General features: G+C 45.9%; 1 protein-coding gene across 3 annotated transcripts in view; it reads left to right on the forward strand.

Annotated features, from left to right (window-relative positions):
* Window positions 1–14,440: 14,440 nt before the first annotated feature.
* abhd18 (abhydrolase domain containing 18) overlaps window positions 14,441–20,143 on the forward strand; it is a 166,715-nt gene continuing 161,012 nt past the window's right edge. For all 3 annotated transcript variants that reach the window (XM_034180998.1, XM_034180999.1, XM_034181000.1), the window contains exon 1: window positions 14,441–14,526. The gene's annotated coding sequence lies outside the window, so the exon portion shown is untranslated. The remainder of the gene's footprint in view (window positions 14,527–20,143) is intronic.

A 20,143-nucleotide genomic window follows, 5' to 3' on the forward strand; every position in this document is an offset into this window, starting at 1 on the left:
CTCAAACACATGCAACTTATAACGTAACAACTCAAACACATGCAACTTATAACGTCACAACTCAAACACACGCAACTTACAATTTCACAACTCAAACACATGCAACTTTTAACGTCACAACTCAAACACATGCGAGATAAAATGTCACAACTCAAACACACGCAACTTACAATTTCACAACTCAAACACACGCAACTTATAACGTCACAACTCAAACACACGCAACTTATAATGTCACAACTCAAACACACGCAACTTATAATGGCACAACTCAAACACACGCAACTTATAATGTCACAACTCAAACACATGCAACTTATAATGTCACAACTCAAACACATGCAACTTATAACGTCACAACTCAAACACATGCGAGATAAAATGTCACAACTCAAACACACGCAACTTACAATGTCACAACTCAAACACACGCAACTTACAATGTCACAACTCAAACACATGCAACTTATAATGTCACAACTCAAACACACGCAACTTACAATGTCACAACTCAAACACACGCAACTTACAATGTCACAACTCAAACACACGCAACTTACAATGTCACAACTCAAACACACGCAACTTACAATGTCACAACTCAAACACACGCAACTTACAATTTCACAACTCAAACACATGCGAGATAAAATGTCACAACTCAAACACATGCAACTTACAATGTCACAACTCAAACACATGCAACTTATAACGTCACAACTCAAACACATGCAACTTATAACGTCACAACTCAAACACATGCAACTTATAATGTCACAACTCAAACACATGCGAGATAAAATGTCACAACTCAAACACATGCAACTTATAACGTCACAACTCAAACACATGCAACTTACAATGTCACAACTCAAACACATGCAACTTATAACGTCACAACTCAAACACATGCAACTTACAATTTCACAACTCAAACACATGCGAGATAAAATGTCACAACTCAAACACACGCAACTTACAATGTCACAACTCAAACACATGCAACTTATAACGTCACAACTCAAACACATGCAACTTACAATTTCACAACTCAAACACATGCGAGATAAAATGTCACAACTCAAACACACGCAACTTACAATGTCACAACTCAAACACATGCAACTTATAACGTCACAACTCAAACACATGCAACTTATAACGTCACAACTCAAACACACGCAACTTATAATGTCACAACTCAAACACACGCAACTTATAACGTCACAACTCAAACACACACAACTTATAACGTCACAACTCAAACACACGTAAGTTATAACGTCACAACTCAAACACACACAACTTATAACGTCACAACTCAAACACATGCGAGATAAAATGTCACAACTCAAACACACTCAACTTACAATGTCACAACTCAAACACATGCAACTTATAATGTCACAACTCAAACACACGGAACTTATAATGTAACAACTCAAACACACACAACTTATGTCACAACTCAAACACACGCAACTTATAACGTAACAACTCAAACACACGCAACATATAACGTCACAGCTCAAACACATGCAACTTATAATGTCACAGCTCAAACACACGCAACTTATAATGTCACAGCTCAAACACACGCAACTTATGTCACAACTCACACACACGCAACTTATAATGTCACAACTCAAACACACACAACTTATAATGTCACAACTCAAACACAACTTATAACGTCACAACTCAAACACATGCAACTTATAATGTCACAACTCAAACACACAACTTATAATGTCACAACTCAAACACAACTTATAACGTCACTACTCAAACACACACAACTTATAATGTCACAACTCAAACACATGCAACTTATAACGTCACAACTCAAACACATGCAACTTATAATGTCACAACTCAAACACACACAACTTATAATGTCACAACTCAAACACATGCAACTTATAATGTCACAACTCAAACACACACAACTTATAATGTCACAAACTCAAACACAGCACACTTATACGTCACAACTCAAACACACTCAACTTATAATGTCACAACTCAAACACACACAACTTATAATGTCAACTCAAACACACACAACTTATAATGTCACAACTCAAACACACGCAACTTATCAATGTCACAACTCAAACACACACAACTTATAATGTCCAACTCAAACACACACAACTTATAATGTCACAACTCAAACACCACACACTTATAACGTCACAACTCAAACACATGCAACTTATAATGTCACAACTCAAACACACACAACTTATAATGTCACAACTCAAACACACAACTTATAATGTCACAACTCAACACACACAACTTATAATGTCACAACTCAAACACACAACTTATAATGTCACAACTCAAACACAACTTATAATGTCACAACTCAAACACACACAACTTATAATGTCACAACTCAAACACATGCAACTTATAATGTCACAACTCAAACACACACAACTTATAATGTCACAACTCAAACACACACAACTTATAATGTCACAACTCAAACACACACAACTTATAATGTCACAACTCAAACACACGCAACTTATAATGTCACAACTCAACACACACAACTTATAATGTCACAACTCAAACACACTCAACTTATAATGTCACAACTCAAACACACACAACTTATAATGTCACAACTCAAACACACACAACTTATAATGTCACAACTCAAACACACACAACTTATAATGTCACAACTCAAACACACACAACTTATAATGTCACAACTCAAACACACACAACTTATAATGTCACAACTCAAACACACACAACTTATAATGTCACAACTCAAACACAAGCAACTTATAATGTCACAACTCAAACACACACAACTTATAATGTCACAACTCAAACACAAACTTATAACGTCACAACTCAAACACACACAACTTATAATGTCACAACTCAAACACAACTTATAATGTCACAACTCAAACACACACAACTTATAATGTCACAACTCAAACACAACTTATAATGTCACAACTCAAACACAACTTATAATGTCACAACTCAAAACACTCAACTTACAATGTCACAACTCAAACACACAGCTAAATTATAATGTCACAACTCAAACACACACAACTTATAATGTCACAACTCAAACACACAAACTTATAATGTCACAACTCAAACACCACAACTTATAATGTCACAACTCAACACACTAACGTATAATGTCACAACTCAAACACACCACAACTATACATGTCACAACTCAAACACACAACTTATAACGTCAACTCAACACATGCAACTTATAATGTCACAACTCAAACACAACTTATAATGTCACAACTCAAACACAACTTAAAGTCACAACTCAAACACAACTTATAATGTCACAACTCAAACACGTGCAACTTATAATGTCAAAACTGAACACACACAACTTATAATGTCACAACTCAAACACACACAACTTATAACGTCACAACTCAAACACAACTTATAACGTCACAACTCAAACACAACTTATAATGTCACAACTCAAACACAACTTATAACGTCACAACTCAAACACATATAATGTCACAACTCAACACAACTTATAACGTCACAACTCAAACACAACTTATAATGTCACAACTCAAACACACGCAACTTATAATGTCACAACTCAAACACAACTTATAATGTCACAACTCAAACACAACTTATAATGTCACAACTCAAACACAACTTATAACGTCACAACTCAAACACAACTTATAATGTCACAACTCAAACACAACTTATAATGTCACAACTCAAACACACACAACTTATAACGTCACAACTCAAACACAACTTATAATGTCACAACTCAAACACACACAACTTATAACGTCACAACTCAAACACATGCAACTTATAATGTCAAAACTGAAACACATGCAACTTATAATGTCACAACTCAAACACAACTTATAACGTCACAACTCAAACACACACAACTTATAACGTCACAACTCAAACACATGCAACTTATAATGTCAAAACTCAAACACATGCAACTTATAATGTCACAACTCAAACACAACTTATAATGTCAAAACTCAAACACACACAACTTATAATGTCACAACTCAAACACAACTTATAACGTCACAACTCAAACACACGTAAGTTATAACGTCACAACTCAAACACACACAACTTGTTGTGTGTTGGGGGGTGTGGCTGGATGTTTTGGTGTTCTTTTCTTTTCTTTGCTCCTCAGGTGGCATGGAAACTGATTTGTCTGTGGAGAAGGTGCTGGCTGAAGAATCCTCACCCTCATCAACATCATGTGAAGCACCTGTGACTGGTGCTCACATGCAACCTTAAAGACTTTCAGCTGAAGCAGATGGCGTTCTGCTTTTAAGGCATGTGTAATTCAAGCAGAACTGCCGGGAACTCGACCTTGTGATGTTCGTTTGTGAGACGCTGAGGACCGCACCTGGGTTTGACACATCGAGCCGTGAAGCAAGGAAGGGTGAGGACACATGCTGTCAGCACACATTAAAGGTAATTAAGTATTTGACTAATTGTTGATAGTAACTTGGTGTTTTGTTACACAGTATACTTGAATTGTGATGAGAATTGTGCAGCTTGCTTCTCACTGCTGTGGCGTGCAGGATAAGTGATCCTCCACTTGTTGTGAGAAGCTGCTCATTTGCATAAAGATAAAAAGTACAGACCTGAATGTGTTGCTGATAGCGTGTGTCTTTTGAAAGACACACGCTTACCTCACATCTTCTTTGCTTCACAGAGAGTCAGTTTGTCGTGTCCACCTGGGGGGTGTTTGTCTGGTGGTAGTGGGTCCAGGAGCGCCGGACTTCTCTCCTTGCGGGCGCTGGAGAGCGTGCCAACAGTCACTCCTCCAGAAGGACGTTGGTTTTGGTTTTGTACATTTTATTTAGGCACAGGTGAAAAATAAATTGTTTTTGTTGTTGGAACCGCTTTCTGGTTATTTTAGCGCTGGGTTCTGTCTGACGCAGGTTCGCTCCTCAATCCGCGTCGACACATAACACAACTTATAACGTCACAACTCAAACACACGCAACTTATAACGTCACAACTCAAACACACGCAACTTATAATGTCACAACTCAAACACCACGCAACTTATAATGTCACAACTCAAACACACGCAACTTATAACGTCACAACTCAAACACACGCAACTTATAACGTCACAACTCAAACACACGCAACTTATAATGTCACAACTCAAACACACGCAACTTATAACGTCACACTCCAACACACGCAACTTATAACTCACAACTCAAACACACGCAACTTATAATGTCACAACTTCAAACACACGCAACTTATAACGTCACAACTCAAACACACGCACTTATAATGTCACAACTCAAACACACGCAACTTATAATGTCACAACTCAAACACACGCAACTTATAATGTCACAACCAAACACACGCAACTTATAATGTCACAACTCAAACACATGCAACTTATAACGTCTACAACTCAACACACACGCACTTTACAATGTCACAACTCAAACACACGCAACTTACAATGTCACAACTCAAACACACGCAACTTACTCATGTCACAACTCAAACACATGCAACTTATAACGTCACAACTCAAACACACGCAACTTACAATGTCACAACTCAAACACACGCAACTTACAATGTCACAACTCAAACACATGCAACTTATAACGTCACAACTCAAACACACGCAACTTATAACGTCACAACTCAAACACACGCAACTTATAATGTCACAACTCAAACACATGCAACTTATAACGTCACAACTCAAACACACGCAACTTACAATGTCACAACTCAAACACACGCAACTTACAATGTCGCAACTTAAACACACGCAACTTACAATGTCACAACTCAAACACACGCAACTTACAATGTCACAACTCAAACACACGCAACTTACAATGTCACAACTCAAACACACGCAACTTACAATGTCGCAACTTAAACACATGCGAGATAAAATGTCACAACTCAAACACACTCAACTTACAATGTCACAACTCAAACACAACTTACAATGTCGCAACTTAAACACATGCGAGATAAAATGTCACAACTCAAACACACTCAACTTACAATGTCACAACTCAAACACAACTTACAATGTCACAACTCAAACACAACTTATAATGTCACAACTCAAACACACTCAACTTACAATGTCACAACTCAAACACAACTTACAATGTCACAACTCAAACACACACTACTTATAATGTCACAACTCAAACACGTGCAACTTATAATGTCACAACTCAAACAAACGTGAGTTAAAACTTCACAACGCAAACACACACACCTTATGGGACTCCGGAGAGGGCGGTCGCATCTCTCTCCTCTATCTCTGCTCCAACCTTCAAAGTCAGCTGGTCTCTGAACACTATTGACACCATTTTTTTTCTACAAGAAGATCATGTTGGGAAGGTGTCGTAACACGGACCCACAACAGGGGGCGCTAATGAACGGACAATGGATAAGGGAAGGAGTAACAATTTAATGTTGCACAAGAACACAACGTAAAATAAACAAAGGTACTGCCAATCACACACAAGAGGATTGCGGGCAGGCTCGAAGATAGGAGACCTCAGATGAACGAAGAGCCGGGACCCACACCGCTTCTACCACCAACGGCCTGAAGAACACCGAAGCCGCCAAGCCCCGAGTCCCCAGGTGGTCTCTGTCCTCCGTTGTCGGCCCTGGTACTGCTGGCAGAAAAAACAGAAGGTAGTGAGTGTGAATCCTCACACCCAGCAACCTTGATTACTGATTCTTGTGGAGGGAGAGCCTCCACCTCCAATCATACACACGTGCAGCTCCGAAAATCCAGTCAAGGAATACCACCAGGAAAAAACAGCTGCAAAACAGATCAGATTATTATTCGACGTATAAGTCAGCAGAGAGATTACCTTGTATCGTAAGAGATTTCTCGGCGAGGAGGTGGAGTCGCCGCCCGGCTTTTATGGTGATGGTGATGATGAGATGATGAGTGACAGCTGGTGTTGAGGATGATTGACGGCTGTCACTCCCAGTGGTTCTGGCGCCCTCTTGTGCTTGAAGCCCGCACTCCAAGCAGGGCGCCATCCGGTGGTGGTGAGCCAGCAGTACCTCCTCTTCGGCGGCCCACACAACAGGACCCCCCCCCCAACGGGCGCCTCCTGGCGCCCGACCAGGCTTGTCCGGGTGTCGGTGGTAGAAATCGACCAGAAGGGCCGGGTCCAGGATGAAGCTCCTTTTCACCCAGGAGCGTTCCTCGGGTCCGTAACCCTCCCAGTCCACCAAGTACTGAAAGCCCCGACCCATCCGACGGACGTCCAGGAGCCGACGAACGGTCCATGCCGGCTCCCCGTCGATGATCCGGGCAGGAGGTGGGACGGGTCCGGGGGAGCAGAGCGGTGAGGTGTGGTATGACTTGAGTTTGGAAACATGAAAAACCGGATGGATCCGCAGTGAAGCCGGGAGAGTTAGCTTCACTGCGGCCGGACTGAGGATCTTGGCGATGGGGAACGGCCCGATGAAGCGGTCCTTGAGTTTGTGGGAGGTCACCTGGAGCGGGATATCTTTGGTGGATAGCCACACCTCCTGCCCTGGTTGGTATGTAGGGGCCGGGGAACGCCGGCGGTCTGCATGGGCCTTGGCCCTCGTCCGGGCCTGCAACAGGGCAGAGCGGGCGGCCCGCCACACCCGGCGGCACCTCCGCAGGTGGGCCTGGACCGAGGGTACCCCGACCTCTCCCTCCACAAGTGGGAACAACGGGGGCTGGTAGCCCAGACACGCTTCAAAGGGGGAGAGGCCGGTGGCAGAGGATACTTGGCTGTTGTGAGCGTACTCGATCCAGGCCAGATGGTTACTCCAGGCCGCCAGGTGAGCGGAGGTGACACAACGAAGAGCCTGTTCAAGTTCCTGGTTCGCCCGCTCTGCCTGGCCGTTCGTCTGTGGGTGGTACCCGGACGAGAGACGCACGGTGGCCCCCAGTTCCTTACAAAAACTCCTCCAGACCTGCGAGGAAAACTGGGGACCACGATCCGAGACGATGTCCGACGGTATCCCATGCAGACGCACGACGTGGTGAACCAGGAGGTCTGCCGTCTCCTGGGCCGTTGGGAGCTTCGGGAGGGCCACGAAGTGGGTTGCCTTGGAGAAACGGTCCACTATCGTTAGTATGGCGGTGTTGCCCTGGGACGGCGGGAGGCCCGTGACGAAGTCCAGACCGATGTGGGACCAGGGGCGATGAGGCACAGGCAGGGGTTGGAGGAGACCCCTGGTCTTGCGATGGTCCGCCTTGCCCCTGGCACAGGTGGTGCAGGCCTGGACGTAGTCCCGGACGTCGGCTTCCAGTGACGCCCACCAGAAGCGCTGCTGGACTACTGCCACGGTCCTACGCACTCCAGGATGACAGGAGAGCTTGGATCCGTGGCAGAAGTCCAAGACGGCAGCCCTAGCCTCTGGTGGGATGTAGAGTCTGTTCTTCGGACCGTTTCCCGGGTCCGGGTTCTTAGTCTGGGCCTCCCGGACGATCTCCTCCACGTCCCAGGTGAGGGTAGCCACGACAGTGGACTCGGGAAGGATGGTGTCGATGGGGTCCGACACCCGACCTTGGCTTCCTCTTCGTGCACCCGGGACAATGCATCAGATCGTTGATTTTTGGTCCCGGGGCGGTAGGTGATCCGGAAGTCAAAGCGTGCGAAGAACAGGGACCAGCGGGCTTGCCTGGGGTTCAGCCGCTTGGCGGTCCGGATGTACTCCAGGTTCCGGTGGTCCGTAAAAACCGTGAAAGGCCCCGTAGCCCCCTCCAACAGGTGTCTCCACTCTTCTGGAGCCTCCTTCACCGCGAGGAGTTCTCGATTGCCCACGTCATAGTTCCGTTCAGCGGGGGTCAACCTGCGGGAAAAGTAGGCACAAGGATGGAGAACCTTATCGGACTCCCCGCTCTGGGACAGCACGGCTCCTATTCCTGAGTCTGAGGCGTCCACCTCTACTACAAACTGGCGAGTAGGATCAGGCTGCACCAGAACTGGAGCAGATGAAAACCAGCGTTTCAACTCCCTAAACGCGGCCTCGCACCGGTCCGACCAGGTGAAGGGGACTTTGGTGGAGGTCAGGGCGGTCAGGGGGCTAACGACCTGACTGTAACCCTTAATGAACCTCCTGTAGAAGTTTGCGAAGCCGAGGAACTGTTGCAGCTTCCTACGGCTCGTTGGTTGGGGCCAATCCCTCACCGCCGCAACCTTGGCCGGATCCGGGGCGACGGAGTTGGAGGAGATGATAAACCCCAAGAAGGACAGAGAAGTGCGGTGAAACTCACACTTCTCGCCCTTCACAAACAGCCGGTTTTCTAACAACCGCTGTAGGACCTGACGTACATGCCGGACATGGGTCTCAGGATCCGGGGAAAAGATGAGTATATCATCCAGGTACACGAAGACAAACCGGTGCAGGAAGTCCCGCAGGACGTCATTAACCAAGGCTTGGAACGTCGCGGGGGCGTTAGTGAGACCGAACGGCATGACCAGGTACTCAAAATGACCCAACGGGGTGTTAAATGCCGTCTTCCATTCATCTCCCTTCCGGATCCGAACTAGATGGTACGCATTCCTAAGATCGAGTTTGGTGAATATTTTGGCTCCATGCAGGGGTGTGAACACCGAATCCAAGAGGGGCAATGGGTATCGATTGCGAACCGTGATCTCGTTCAATCCCCTGTAATCGATGCATGGACGAAGTCCGCCGTCTTTCTTGCCCACAAAAAAGAAACCAGCACCCATCGGGGAGGTGGAGTTCCGGATCAACCCGGCGGCCAAGGAGTCCCGGATGTAGGTTTCCATTGATTCGCGTTCCGGACGTGAGAGATTGTACAGCCTACTGGACGGGAACTCACTGCCCGGAACCAAATCGATGGCACAATCGTACGGTCGGTGTGGTGGAAGGGCGAGCGCCAGATCTTTGCTGAAGACGTCAGCCAGATCATGGTACTCCCCTGGCACCGCCGTCAGATTGGGAGGGGTTTTAACCTCCTCCTTAGCCGTCATTCCGGGGGGAACCGAGGATCCTAAACACTCCCGGTGGCAGGTTTCGCTCCACTGCACCACGACCCCAGACGGCCAATCGATCCGGGGATTGTGTTTCACCATCCAAGGAAAACCCAAAATCACTCGGGAGGTAGAAGATGTCACGTAAAACACTATCTCCTCCCGGTGATTCCCAGACACAACCAAGGTCACAGGCTGGGTCCGGTGTGTGATTAGCGGGAGTAGAGTGCCATCTAGTGCCCGTACCTTCAAGGGCGAAGGCAGAGCCACTAGGGGGAGCCCCACTTCCTTTGCCCATCTGCTATCCAACAGATTCCCTTCGTACCCCGTGTCCACCAGTGCTGGGGCGTGAAGGGTTAAATCCCCACTCAGGATTACCACTGGGATTCGTGCTGATTTGCGGGAACTTCCCGTGCACATGTTATGGCCCACCCTTAGCCCAGTGTCTAAGGACGGGCGTTGGTGTTTGACCGTTTGGGGCAGTCTTTTAACAAGTGCTCACATGAGCCACAGTAAAAACATTCCCCGCGGGCCAGTCTCCTTTGTTTAATATCTGATCTCACTTTAGCCCTGCTCGTGTCCATAGCTTCGTCAGCAGGGGGAGCTGTTGCCACACGGAGCCCACCGGCAATGGAGCGTGAGGACGACGTCACCCCGTCAGACCCGGAAGAGAGAGGGACGGCTTGTGCCTGGCCACGCCCCCCGGCCTGCTCCCGACGGTGTTCATTCAAACGGTTGTCTAAGCGTATAACCAGAGTGACAAGCCCGTCGAAAGTCTGCGGTTCGTCCTTAGCCAGTAAATGCTCCTTCAGTACTGGAGACAGTCCGCTTATGAAGGCGGCGCGGAGCGCGACGTCATTCCAACCCGACCTCGCAGCCGCGATGCGGAAGTCGACAGCGTAATCGGCCGCGCTCCGACGCCCCTGTCTCAGTGACAGCAGCACGGTCGAGGCGGTCTCGCCTCTGTTGGGATGATCAAACACCTGTTTGAATTCCCGTATAAACCCAGCGTATGACGTCAGAAGCCATGACTGCTGTTCCCAGAGCGCTGTAGCCCAAGCGCGTGCCTCACCTCGAAGCAGATTAATTACATAAGCCACCCGGGTGGCGTCTGCCGCGTACATGACTGGACGCTGTGCAAAAACGAGCGAACACTGCATCAAGAAGTCTGCGCACGTCTCCACACAGCCTCCGTACGGTTCAGGAGGACTTATGTAAGCTTCAGGGGACGGTGGGGGGGGGTAGTTGAACGGCCAGTGGAACATCTACATTAGGCCCCGGGCCAGCAGGAGGAGACACTGCAGCGACGCTTGACTCGCGTGCTTCCACTCTGGCGGTGAGAGCCTCCATCCTCTGATTGAGGCTTGCATTTTGCTCAGTTACCAGCTGTAACTGAGCAGTGAAAGCGGTAAGGATTTGCTGCAGATCACTTACCACGCCTCCTGCTGATGCCTGCGCTCCCTGTTCTCCCATTGGCTGTTCAAGCTGTGGTTGACGCCCCTCGGGATCCATGACGAATGGCCGAGAAATCCTGTTGGGAAGGTGTCGTAACACGGACCCACAACAGGGGGCGCTAATGAACGGACAATGGATAAGGGAAGGAGTAACAATTTAATGTTGCACAAGAACACAACGTAAAATAAACAAAGGTACTGCCAATCACACACAAGAGGATTGCGGGCAGGCTCGAAGATAGGAGACCTCAGATGAACGAAGAGCCGGGACCCACACCGCTTCTACCACCAACGGCCTGAAGAACACCGAAGCCGCCAAGCCCCGAGTCCCCAGGTGGTCTCTGTCCTCCGTTGTCGGCCCTGGTACTGCTGGCAGAAAAAACAGAAGGTAGTGAGTGTGAATCCTCACACCCAGCAACCTTGATTACTGATTCTTGTGGAGGGAGAGCCTCCACCTCCAATCATACACACGTGCAGCTCCGAAAATCCAGTCAAGGAATACCACCAGGAAAAAACAGCTGCAAAACAGATCAGATTATTATTCGACGTATAAGTCAGCAGAGAGATTACCTTGTATCGTAAGAGATTTCTCGGCGAGGAGGTGGAGTCGCCGCCCGGCTTTTATGGTGATGGTGATGATGAGATGATGAGTGACAGCTGGTGTTGAGGATGATTGACGGCTGTCACTCCCAGTGGTTCTGGCGCCCTCTTGTGCTTGAAGCCCGCACTCCAAGCAGGGCGCCATCCGGTGGTGGTGAGCCAGCAGTACCTCCTCTTTGGCGGCCCACACAACAGATCAGGGCCGCGGGACCCTGCATGCCTGGATGGAACTTACCCTGCGGGCTATGTTCTCGACGCCTGGGAGACTTGGCGGGTCGCATGCTTTGCGCCTTTGTCTGTGGAGGACGTTGAGGATTTATTCGTATTTGGATTCATAGTTGGCGGTCTGATACTTATTGGCTTATGTGCTGCCCTGACCTACCGGAAGGTTGGCAAGACAGCTGCCACCAAAACCACAACCCCTCGTTTGTCCGTCATGATTAATGAGTTGGGCAAGGCGATGCATTCTCAGACTGTGTTAACCCTTGAACTCAGACGCAAATTGGATAACATCTTGGAGCAAATGTGTGCCTTGCAGGAGAAGGTGAAGATTTCAGAGACCGGGGAATTTTCATAATTGGGTTTTGGTTTGTTCATGTGAAACTGGAAAAGTGTTTTTCACTGCTCAACCACAAACACGGCAGGCTTATCAGCCTCTCAAGGATAAAATGCCCATTGTTTTTCCTCCAGAAGAATTTCTACGGCCTTGGGAAGACTGGCTGCCTCCTTATCTCTCTTACTCCAGTACACAAGGGTAGACAGACTCACACATGGACAAAGACTGAAGCATGCTCCACTTTCCCTCTACCTCCCTACCTGCCCCCATGACACACCCCATCCCAGCCACCGCTCACGCCACCCCTTTCCCCTCCGGGGGCTGCGCAGTTTAGCTGCGGCAGGTCCCCGTTCCCCCCAAGCTAGTGGCGGTGCGACTCCTGTTGCAGCGGCTGCCACACACTCACATCGCCTCAATTTGGAAAACGGACTGTTTTAAGTTTAGTGCACATAAACAATGTCAAATGTATATGTGTTGTCTTAATTCTGATGTCTGCCATTATTATGGTAAACAAGTAATAATTGTGGATTAATTGCTGTTTGTCTGTGGAAATGTGAGTGTGGACGTAATCTTGTTGTTGTTGCACTTGTAATGACAATAACAATAAATCTCATCCATCCATCCATTATAACATCACTACGCAACACACATGACTTAAAACTTCACAACTCAAAGAAACGCAACTTTAAACTTCACATTTCAAATTTTCAATTCAATTTCAATTTATTTTCATTTATATAGCGCGAAATCACAACAGAGTTGCCTCAAGGCGCTTCACACAAGTAAGGGGTCTAACCTTACTTAACCCCTGGAATAACAGTGGTAAGGAAAACTCCCTCTGAGGAAGAAACCTCAAGCAGACCAGACTCAAAGGGGTGACCCTCTGCTTGGGCCATGATACAGACATAAATTGCAGAACAATTCACAGAAACAATTCACAAAACAAATATACAGGAAATGCTGTTGGTGCACAGGACAGGAGGGTTTCCAGCACAAATACAGTTCCCATTTCTGGATGGGGCTGAACCTCTGGATGCTGTGCGTGTTTGAATTTTATTCCCAGAGATGGGAATAAAACTCAAACACACGCGAGTTAAAAACTTCACAACGCAAACACACACATCACCACAAGAAGTAAAACACACTAAATCAAACCAACACGTTCCAACAAATCATTGTTTTCACTTTTTTATGTTATTTTAAAGCCCTAAAAGTAATGAAAACAAAAGGCCACTGGAAATCCATCATATTATAAAAGAACATGTTTTAAAAACAAGAGCTCCTCTCAATGTTTATGTTTTAAATTGTATTTTACTGATATTTTAATTCGGCAGCACGGTGGCTTAGAGGTTAGCACTGTTGCCTCACAGTGGGAAGGTTGTGGGTTCAATTCCCGTGGCCACACTCTGTGTGGAGTTTGCATGTTCTCCCCGTGTTTGTGTGGGTTTCCTCCGGGTGCTCCGGTTTCCTCCCACATCCAAAGACATGCAGGTTAGGTGGACTGGAATCTTTAAACTGTCCGTAGGTGTGTGTGTGGGTGTGTCTGTGTTTGTCTATTTGTGGCCCTGCGACAGACTGGCGTCCTGTCCTGGGTGTACCCTGCCTTGCACTCTATGACTGCTGGGATAGGCTCCAGCCCCCCGCGACCCTTAATTGGACTAAGCGGGTAGAAGATGGATGGATGGATGATATTTTAATTCTGATTTTTCACATCGCGTTGCCCAGTCCAGCGTCCGAGCCACACTCCGGAGCAGCAGGTGGCGCTGTGAACCCCACCCGCCTTAAAAGAAGAAGGCGTTTGTCTTTTCGTCGGCAGTTAGCTTAGCCGTGGCTGGCTGTGCTACAGTCAGAAGGTAAACCTGTCGAAGTGTCGGTGGAGGTGAGTAAAGTCTGTTTAATGTTCCGCTGTTAACGGCCTCTCTTACTGTGAGCAGGGCTAACTCACATTACTGCTGCTGGAACTTTTGTTTTATCTTTAGTCATACAAAAAAGAACAAAACGAGTTGAGCTTTGTGCGGTGAAAGAGTAGATTATGGTCGTTTTGAGCTTTTGGTCTCTCATCCAGCCGTCTTTGTGTGTTTCTTTAGTCCAGCAGAATGGGTCACACTAAAATACGAAATGGGCACTGATAATCACGAAATGATGGCAAAAATGTAACGAAAATGGAGCACTTTTATTTAATAGACCGATTCGAAGTTCCGAGTGCGCATGACGCGAATCCATTTCCGGTCGCTGCTATCGTTATAAACAAACCCACGTACGTGCACGTCAGGCTTCGTTTACATCAGCGATTCATGCTTATCTCACTCTCAACACTTGGACTTCAGTGATCCACAGCTCCCAGACCAGCGGCAGATGTTCAACTGGTAGTAGAGGCAAGATGGGCGGATATGTGCAGTCAAAGACTGGGAATAGCACATAATCTATTGTCCAAGGCCATTTCAGCTATTCCCATTCCCAACTGAGCCAGCCAGGAGAGCAGAATGGACAAAGTTAGTGAACAGAAAGCAGAGCTGGAGTCTGGCAGTGTAAAGAACTGGATAATTCTACACTTTACTGATGGGAAACGCGCAGAACTGCACCCAAACCCAACACTTCAACTTGGCTATGAGCTAAAGCAGGTGTGTGATAATAAAGCTTATTTCTTCATGATTTCTACCTGTTTTAGTGCTTGTGATCCCTCCTCCACTACAGGGAGTGACATTAAGCTTTTCATGTGCCTGTTTTCGTGCAGGCTGGTGACCATTTACCTGCCTGAAGAAGTTTTTCACTTGCCCACTTTTTCATTTCCTACCAGAAACATTTATTCTTCTTACTTTAGGTGCAAAATGTCCTTGAAGGGCGTGCGCTCATGAGCGATATTGAAGTGTTTTGCCGAAGCGTGTGAGGCACGGGTTTGTTTGTAACACTGGCATCCTATCAACCCCTGCGCGTGCGGAACGATAGTCTATTGTTTGGTGTTTTTTGATGGTTTTTTGTGAGATGAGCTCACTGATCTGCCCGGCCCGCCATATACCACTCCCATGTCCTTCTCCTGAACGCTCTTTTCTATTCAAAGTTAAAGTCAAAGTCAGCTTTATTGTCAAATATGCTGTACATGCTTGACATACAGCACAGATGAAATTTCAGTCCTCTCAGACCCACGTGCAGAGTATAGAATAAAAACTACTACTAAGCTCAGTAAAAAAATTTACCTTAAATAGTACTGATTTACAAAATAAAATATTAAACAGTGTAGGTCGTGTAAATATAACATATGATGCTGTTGTGCAAATGGCAAAAGTGTACCATTGTAAACAGTATGACATTAATACGATAGTGCAGTGGATAATAGTGTAATACAGTATAACGCTGCGTACGCCACAAATTCATGTCGGTCGGGTGGCGACGGACGCGCCTCCATCACCGGTGTGTCGCTCTGTTTCTCTGCGAAATTCACCCCAGTGCATCATCAAATAGGAGGAGCTTCCATTCCGCTCGCCGGCTCCGGTTGTCAGTCAAGATAACATGATGGACCTTGATCACACGGAGCGAGTTGTTGTGGAAAGCTGACAAACGTCATGAGACGTTCCCAATTCAGGGAGTATCATCATTTGCTGCAGGAGCTGCATCTGGATGATGGCCGCTTTCAGCGGTCCTTTTGCCTCTGCGGGACCCAGTTTGAGGACCTCCTGTCCCATTCACACACGCACATGTAAACAATAAAAAAAAAAACTCTTCTGCCTGCTGTGGGGCTGCTCCTTGCTCTTCCCAAAAACACTGTTTAGAAACCAGTCATCATTTGCTTTATTATACATCTGTGTAGTTAATAAATAAATAATCTTTATGGACGATTCGCCTCGCGCGCCACGTAAAAAAAAAAAAAAAAAAAAAAAGAAACTCCACTCCCCCGGCTGTGGGGCTGCTGCTCGCTCTTCCCCCAAACTCTGTCATAATTGTGTTGATGAACCAGTCACCATTTGCTTTATTAGACGTCTGTGTAGTTAATAAATAAAATCTTCATGGATGATTTGCTCATGCGCAGGTGAAAAAAAAAAAAACTCTGCTGCCCCTGCTGTGGGGCTGCTGCTCGCTCTTCCCCCAAATTCTGTCATAATTGTGAAATAAGGACAAAAGGGACATAGGTCCTTCTCACAGGCTGGCCACCATAGACAGGACATGTTCACATCCTCAGTCAAACTCCAGACATCTCCACGTCACTACATATTCAGTCCCTGATTGGTCATCGCGGCGCGACAAGACAAAAAAGTTCAGATTTTTCAACTTGGGGAGGAGGGCAACACGACGTGACGCGACGCAATATCATGCCACAAACGCGCCAATCGCTCAAACTCGCTCACTTGTGTCGCTTCATTCGTGTCCATCGCGTTGCACTGTGTGACTTGGCGCCACAATGTCTCCTTCCATAGGGATTACATGGCAAACCTGTCGCTGCTAGTCGCTCGCGTCGGGCCCGGTGTGAACGCGACATAATACAAGTGGTGCAAGTGGCAGTATGCTGATGATAGTGCAATGACTGTATACTAATGAACCAGTATCAGTACAGGCGGTCTTGATGTGGATGCAATAGTGCAATGGGGGAGGATAAGTCAAATCAAATCAATTTTATTTATATAGCGCCAAATCACAACAAACAGTTGCCCCAAGCGCTTTATATTGTAAGGCAAAACCATACAATAACTACAGAAAAAACCCCAATGGTCAAATGACCCCCTGGAGCAAGCACCTGGCGACAGTGGGAAGGAAAAACTCCCTTTTAACAGGAAGAAACCTCCAGCAGAACCAGGCTCAGGGAGGGGCAGTCTTCTGCTGGGACTGGTTGGGGCTGAGGGAGAGAATCAGGAAAAAGACATGCTGTGGAGGGAGCAGAGATCAATAACTAATGATTAAATGCAGAGTGGTGCATACAGAGCAAAAAGAGAAAGAAACACTCAGTGCATCATGGGAATCCCCCAGCAGTCTAAGTCTATAGCAGCATAACTAAGGGATGGTTCAGGGTCACCTGATCCAGCCCTAACTATAAGCTTTAGCAAAAAGGAAAGTTTTAAGCCTAATCTTAAAAGTAGAGAGGGTGTCTGTCTCCCTGATCCGAATTGGGAGCTGGTTCCACAGGAGAGGAGCCTGAAAGCTGAAGGCTCTGCCTCCCATTCTACTCTTACAAACCCTAGGAACTACAAGTAAGCCTGCAGTCTGAGAGCGAAGCGCTCTATTGGGGTGATATGGTACTATGAGGTCCCTAAGATAAGATGGGACCTGATATTCAAACCTTATACGAGGTCTGTCCATAAAGTATCGTACCTTTTTTATTTTTTTCAAAAACTATATGGATTTCATTCATATGTTTTACGTCAGACATGCTTGAACCCTCGAGCGCATGCGTGAGTTTTTCCATGCCTGTCGGTGACGTCATTCGCCTGTGAGCACGCCTTGGGGAAGGAGTGGTCCCGCCCCCTCGTCGGATTTTCATTGTCTGGAAATGGCGGAATGAAAAGGACTTTTTTTTCCATCAGAATTTTTCAGAAGCGTTAGAGACTGGCACCTGGAAACCATTCGAAAATTTTATCTGGCTTTCAGTGAAAATTTTACGGGCTTCACAGAGAATAAGGACTTAACTACAGGTTTAAGGACCCCTTTAAAGGACGGTCGGTGCGCCACGCTGCGAGCTGCGACGATGCGGCACATACACTGGATCATTTCTAAGCTGATGGCTCTGTGGATACGAGACCGTCGTGTGCTCTTTCTCTGGTTATCACAAGACCTGGACATCAGCCATTTTCCGGCAGATTTCACTTTTAACAAGAGATTTGTCATGGAAAGCCGCGCGGGAGGCTTCGCACGTCACGACCGATTCGCTGATGAAGCGAGACAAAGGAACACCTCCTTTTCGGAGTGTTAGAGGAAAAAAAGTCCTTTTCATTTCCGCCATTTCCAGACAACGAAAATCCGACGAGGGGGCGGGACCACTCCTTCCACAAGGCGTGCTGACAGGCATGGAAAACTCACGCATGCGCTCGAGGGTTCAAGCATTTCTGACGTAAAAACATATGAATGAAATCCATATATTTTTTGAAAAAAAATAAAAAGGTACGTACTTTATGGACAGACCTCATAAGTAAGAAGAATAATTTTAAATTCTATTCTGGAATTAACAGGGAGCCAATGAAGAGAGGCCAATATGGGTGAAATATGCTCTCTCCTTCTAGTCCCCGTTAGTACTCTAGCTGCAGCATTTTGAATTAACTGAAGGCTTTTCAGGGAACTTTTAGGACAACCTGATAATAATGAATTACAATAGTCCAGCCTAGAGGAAATAAATGCATGAATTAGTTTTTCAGCATCACTCTGAGACAAGACCTTTCTAATTTTAGAGATATTGCGCAAATGCAAAAAAGCAGTCCTACATATTTGCTTAATATGCGCATTGAAGGACATATCCTGATCAAAAAATGACTCCAAGATTTCTCACAGTATTACTAGAGGTCAGGGTAATGCCATCCAGAGTAAGGATCTGGTTAGACACCATGTTTCTAAGATTTGTGGGGCCAAGTACAATAACTTCAGTTTTATCTGAGTTTAAAAGCAGGAAATTAGAGGTCATCCATGTCTTTATGTCTGTAAGACAGTCCTGCAGTTTAGCTAATTGGTGTGTCCTCTGGCTTTGTGGATAGATAAAGCTGGGTATCATCTGCGTAACAATGAAAATTTAAGCAATGCTTTCTAATAATACTGCCTAAGGGAAGCATGTATAAAGTGAATAAAATTGGTCCTAGCACAGAACCCTTGTGGAACTCCATAATTAACCTTAGTCTGTGAAGAAGACTCCATTTACATGAACAAATTGTAATCTATTAGATAAATATGATTCAAATCACCGCAGCGCAGTGCCTTTAATACCTATGGCATGCTCTAATCTCTGTAATAAAATTTTATGGTCAACAGTATCAAAAGCAGCACTGAGGTCTAACAGGACAAGCACAGAGATGAATCCACTGTCTGAGGCCATAAGAGAATCATTTGTAACCTTCACTAATGCTGTTTCTGTACTATGATGAATTCTAAAACCTGACTGAAACTCTTCAAATAGACCATTCCTCTGCAGATGATCAGTGGCTGTTTTACAACTACCCTTTCCAGAATTTTTGAGAGAAAAGGAAGGTTGGAGATTGGCCTATAATTAGCTAAGATAGCTGGGTCAAGTGATGGCTTTTTAAGTAATGGTTTTAATTACTGCCACCTAAAAGCCTGTGGTACATAGCCAACTAATAAGGTAGATTGATCATATTTAAGATCGAAGCATTAATTAATAGTAGGGCTTCCTTGAGCAGCCTGGTAGGAATTGGGGTCTAATAGACATGTTTATGGTTCGGAGGAAGTAACTAATGAAAATAACTCAGACAGACCAATCGGAGAGAAAGAGTCTAACCAAATACCAGCATTACTGAAAGCAGCCAAAGATAACGATACGTCTTTGGATGGTTATGAGTAATTTTTTCTCT

Source organism: Thalassophryne amazonica, chromosome 11, assembly GCF_902500255.1.
Source record: "Thalassophryne amazonica chromosome 11, fThaAma1.1, whole genome shotgun sequence".
Taxonomy (NCBI): domain Eukaryota; kingdom Metazoa; phylum Chordata; class Actinopteri; order Batrachoidiformes; family Batrachoididae; genus Thalassophryne; species Thalassophryne amazonica.